The sequence below is a fragment of the Hippopotamus amphibius genome, chromosome 6, assembly GCF_030028045.1.
Source record: "Hippopotamus amphibius kiboko isolate mHipAmp2 chromosome 6, mHipAmp2.hap2, whole genome shotgun sequence".
Classification (NCBI taxonomy): Eukaryota; Metazoa; Chordata; class Mammalia; order Artiodactyla; family Hippopotamidae; genus Hippopotamus; species Hippopotamus amphibius.
Window position 1 is genome coordinate 12,597,518 of NC_080191.1, and position 5,608 is coordinate 12,603,125.

The 5,608-nt window shown below is 41.6% G+C and overlaps 1 pseudogene; it reads left to right on the forward strand.

Moving 5' to 3' along the window:
* The first annotated feature begins 2,468 nt into the window (after positions 1–2,468).
* On the forward strand, positions 2,469–4,096 carry LOC130855933 (T-complex protein 1 subunit theta-like; annotated as a pseudogene).
* The last annotated feature ends 1,512 nt before the right edge of the window (positions 4,097–5,608 follow it).

Here is a 5,608-nt window from a genome sequence, read left to right on the forward strand (position 1 = left end):
GGAGCCTCTATACCATGGTAGATGATGCTCTGAGTAGCAAAATAATGACCAAGACAGGGCTGCCTGCCCTCATGAAGCACACAGACTGTTCTGTGCAGAAATGTATATGTTGTCCATATCATTTTGCCCTCCACCCAATCCCAACAATTTTCCTGAACTGCACTTTTTTAGGCTTTGGGCCTTCATTGACTAATATGATACAAGATGACAGTCTGAAACTCAGAATTACTTTAAAGACAATGTTTACTCTATTTCACATATTTTTTCCGTCACAAAGACCCATGGGAGAAATTCCTTTTAGATTTCAGCATCAGGAATGTTTCTCCTGAACCGCTGGTTTGTTTTTTATCACACATTGTGATTGAAGAGTAGATCCTACCCATCTTTCTGTGTTGGCTGCCAAGTAGCTTGCAGGCAGATGTGTAATTCACTCCCAGAAAAGGCACCAGATCTTATAGCAGACCTTTAAATACCAGTCTTACTAGGGATTCTAACCGGTCTCTTCTCGGCTTTCATACAACTGCCCAACCTTACAATCTCTGTCATCCACCATCGTGGGATTCCTTCATCAGCTGTAAGAAAACAAAGTCTTATTCCTTTTAAGTATTACTCTAAACTGTCCAAGATCTTTTCTGTAACATGACAAATTAGAAGTAAATAAATTATTTATGTGAGCTTGGAGGGAAGTTGTGCCCTAGTTTGAGGCATAGCTTTGGATCACTTACCTTTCCCAAATTGGTGTTCTGAGCTGAGCCTGATCTATATGAATAGCCGTAGGAACTTGAATAAGTCACGTAACCTTCCTAAATTCTCTAGTTCTCATATGCAAACTGAAAGGATTTGATTAGACTTGCAAAGTTGTCCCCAGCACTCAGGTTTTGTGTTTGCACAGACAGATTTGTAATCGTGCCACCAACATGCCTACTTTTCATCTCGGAACTTAGCTGGCTTCTTAGCAGAGTTTCAGTCATCAAATGCTTTTCGGATACTGTCCTGATGCTGGTTGAAGAGTTGATAAATACAACTCAGGAACTGTAAAGTCTATAGTGAGACTGAACAGCAAACCAGCAGTGAGGGTCCTCTGTGAACGGGCTAAGGGAGAGGCAAGAGCAGGCTGTGAGGGCCACCCAGAGGAGGCTGCCAAACAGACTTCAGAAGCTATTGAAAATGTGGAAAGAAGTGATGTAAGTGGCATTTAGAGGGGCAGGAAAGAGTTAGCCAGGAGGGCACTTTTAACTCCTGGAAACTTCATTTACCAGCATGTTAAGGCATAAAAGGCTAGTGTCTGTTCAGGGTGGCAGTTTTGTCTCTTTGGATTATGGAGGGGGTAGGAAGTGAGACTGGAGAGTCAGCAGAGACTGGATATTGAAGGGTCCTATGTGCTCTGCTGAGACATTTTGACCTCATTCCAAAGATTATAGTGACCCACTGAGGGAGTGTAAATGAGGTGGGCAGAAGTGAACAGATTTGAAATTTAGAAAGCTACTCCTCTTATACAAGTATGGATGATAGATTCTAGAGTTAGGTAAAAATTGGGGCAATTTTTCTTCTAACTCCTAGGAAAGTGCAGGAGTTACCTGGACTTCTGATTTGAGTGGATTGCTGAAGAGTGGCAGCGCCATTCACCATGAAAGAGAATGCAAGGAAGGGGCAGCTTGTAAGAGAAAATGAAGCCTCTGTCGTAGACAGGTTGACTTTGAAGGGTTATTGAGATACTTATGCTGGAATGATCCAGACAGGTTGAAATAATAATAATAATAGCTGATATTTATTGCATGTGTATTAAGTGCTAATTGCTTCAATTGTGCTATCTCATTCAACCCTTGAAATCAGCTCTATTATCCTACTTCTAGATGAGAAAATGAAGCCTGGAAAGATTAAGTACCTTGTCTAAGATTGTATAGCTGGGAAGGGGCTGAGCCAAATCCCACTTTTCACTACAATTATGTACTGACTGGAGCTTAAGAGAGAGGTTGGGATGAACGTGTACAGTTGGCATATTAAGTTCACAATGACATGCGTGAAGATGGAAAGTTGGGAAACACCAGCATATTGGGGTCCAGCAGAATAAGGGAGGCCTGTGAAGGAGGAAAAATGTAGAGGAAACAGGGGTCGGAAGAACATCGAGAGAGAGGGTATTATGTCAGGAACACTGGCACCACTAGGCATTGGCAGTGTCATTGATGGCAATCTATTTATCATCTCGGAGCCTCTGCTGTTTTTCTCTGTAAAATGGGGATATTATTACTCTCAAAGCTTCTCTCATGTATTAATCAAGATACATTTATCAGGCACTTGATCTACTGTATGGCCCATAGTAAGTGCTCAGTAAATGGTGGCTGCTGTTATTACAATGAAAAAGTTTTAAGCAATGAAAGAGTTTTGAGAAAGAGTAGCCCCTCGCTTCCTCTGGTGTCTTCTGAGTGGGCGTGTGAATCGCTCCTTGTAGACTGGCCACGGTGCTCCACGTCCCCAAGGCCCCGGGCTTTGCCCAGATGCTCAAGGAGGGAGCGAAGCATTTTTCGGGATTAGAAGAGGCTGTGTACAGGAACACACAGGCTTGCAAGGAGCTTGCCCGAACGACGCGTACAGCATGTGGACCAAATGGAATGAACAAAATGGTTCTCGACTACCTGGAGAAGTTGTTTGTGACAAATGATGCAGCAACTATTTTAAGAGAGCTAGAAGTACAACATCCTGCTGCAAAAGTGATTGTAATGGCCTCTCACATGCAAGAGCAGGAGGTTGGAGGTGGCACAAACTTTGTTCTGGTTTTTGCTGGAGCTCTTCTGGAATTAGTGGAAGAGCTTCTGAGACTTGGCCTGTCAGTTTCAGAGGTCATAGAAGGTTATGAAATAGCCTGCCAAAAAGCCCATGAGATTCTTCCTGACTTGGTATTTGTTCTGCAGAAAACCTTCGGGATGTTGATGAAGCATCATCTCTACTTCATACCTCCGTAATGAGTAAACAATATGGTAATGAAGTGCTTCTGGCCAAGCTTATTGCTCAGGCATGTGTATCTACTTTTCCCGACTCTGGCCATTTCAATGTTGATAACGTCAGAGTTTGTAAGATTCTGGGCTCTGGTGTCCATTCCTCTTCAGTATTGCATGGCATGGTTTTTAAGAAGGAAACTGAAGGTGATGTAACATCTGTCAAAGATGCAAAAATAGCAGTGTACTCTTGTCCTTTTGATGGCATGGTAACAGAAACTAAGGAAACGGTATTGATAAAGACTGCTGAAGAACTGATGAATTTTAGTAAGGGAGAAGAAAATCTCATGGATGCACAAGTCAAAGCTGTCGCTGATACTGGTGCAAATGTCGTGGTAACGGGTGGCAACGTGGCAGACGTGGCTCTTCATTATGCAGACAAATACAATATCTTGTTGGTGAGGCTGAACTCAAAATGGGATCTGAGAAGATTATGTAACACAGTTGGCGCTACAGCTCTTCCTAGGTTGACTCCTCCTGTCCTTGAAGAAATGGGACATTGTGACAGTGCTTACCTCTCAGAGGTTGGAGATACGCAGGTGGTTGTTTTTAAGCATGAAAAGGGGGATGGTGCCGTTTCTACCATAGTGCTTCGAGGCTCTGCAGACAATCTGATGGATGATATAGAGAGAGCAGTAGATGATGGTGTTAATACTTTCAAAGTTCTCACAAGGGATAAACATCTTGTACCCAGAGGTGGAGCAACAGAAATTGAGTTAGCCAAACATCATATGGAGAGACGTGCCCTGGACTTGAACAGTATGCCATTAAGAAGTTTGCTGAGGTGTTTGAAGCTATTCCCTGGGCACTGGCGGAAATCTCTGGAGTTAAGGCCAATGAAGTAATCTCTAAACTTTATGCAGTACATCAAGAAGGAAATAAAAATGTTGGATTAGATATTGAGGCTGGAGTTCCTGCTGTAAAGGACATGTTGGAAGCTGGTGTTCTAGATACTCACCTGGGAAAGTACTGGGCTATCAAACTGGCTACGAATGCTGCTGTCACTGTATTTTAGAGTGGATCAGATCATCATGGCAAAACCAGCTGGTGGGCCCAAGCCTCCAAGTGGGAAGAAAGACTGGGATGATGACCAAAATGATTGAATGGCCTAATTTTTACTGTAGGTGAAGGCTATATTTGTAGTAGTACTCTAGAAATTGCCTGGTGTTTTCATATTCTCCTTAAATTAAGAAGGGTTTTGTGTTTGTATCTTATATCCTCGGTTGGATGATACAATAAACATGTTGTTACTATCCAAAAAAAAAAAAAAAAAGAAAGAAAAAGAAAGAGTAGCTATTGCTTTTAAATACTTCAAGGAATTAGATTAGTAAGGGAGACGGCATAGCGTGTGGGATAGAAACACAGAGAGTAGGGTCCAAGAGTTTTGATAACTGTGGAAACAGCAGGAAAAAATTTCCCTCAGTCACGCATCTGCTATTCATTTTACATTACAGAGAACAAATACCTTGGTATCAGTTTTCTTCAAAATCAGTCACATGAATTCTGTGAATTATAAGTGCCAATACAAATGAAATGAAATGTCGATCATTTATAATTACTTGAAAATAACATTGCATTGAAAAAGTGTCAAGGCAGTCCTATCATGTAGTATTAAAACCTGCTGTACATCGATAATAAATGAGGGGATTTGGCAAATGACAGAGGTAACAGTGGTTGAAGATTTAAACTTTCCTTTGTTGTAGCATTCTTCCCTTTCCCCTCCCTTCAGGGTATCATTTTACAGAAGCAAGGAGGTTCAGGAACCCCCAAATCAAAAGAGGCATTCAAGTTTGAATGACTGTTTTACTCTTGATGGAGTCCTTGACATTGGACAATTTCCTTTACCTCCTCATCACAGATTTTCTTATCTGTGAAATCTGAAGGACACATTTTAGATTTGTATATAAAATCTCCCAATTGGCAAATCATGGCGACTAGTTAACAAAAATTCACTGTACACTAAACAAGTCATATTTGTGGGCAGAATTTGGTTCCCAGACCACCAATTTGAAAATCTGGTTCACACAAACTCTGAGATTTCAGTTAGAAATGATTTAGAGAGCCCTCATTGTGTGTTTAGCCTGCAAAACAATGCCACACATAATAAAGATAAACGGGTGTACTGAAAATGGTTTCAAGCAAAGCTTTCGGCCTTAAAGGAGTTATAATCTCCTTGGAGAGACAGGATTTACCAATGATAAACATAGAAGACAGAGTTATGAAAGAGTGGCGTTATATAGGTAAGAAATCTGAATCTCAGAAAGACTCGGTGAATAGCAGAGCTGGTTCTTTAACTAGGCTTTCTGAGCCCTTGCCAAGGTGCATTCCACAGATGGTGTGTCTTCTCGTCATAGTGATACTGTTGGAGTTCAGAGGGAGAGAATGGTTGGGGCCAAGGTCTTCGTCAAGGATACATGAGTAAAGCCAAGTCTTAGAGGATAAGAGAAGCAGTAACAATTGATTTGGCTTGAGGGGAAAACATGGAAGAAAACCAAACCAAAACCAAATCAAGAGTGAAGAGTAAATATGCTGTATTAGGGTGTATCAGTTGGGATCCAGTCAGGTAACAGGAACCATACCACTATTTGGCAGGGAGAATGTGCTATCAGCTCAGT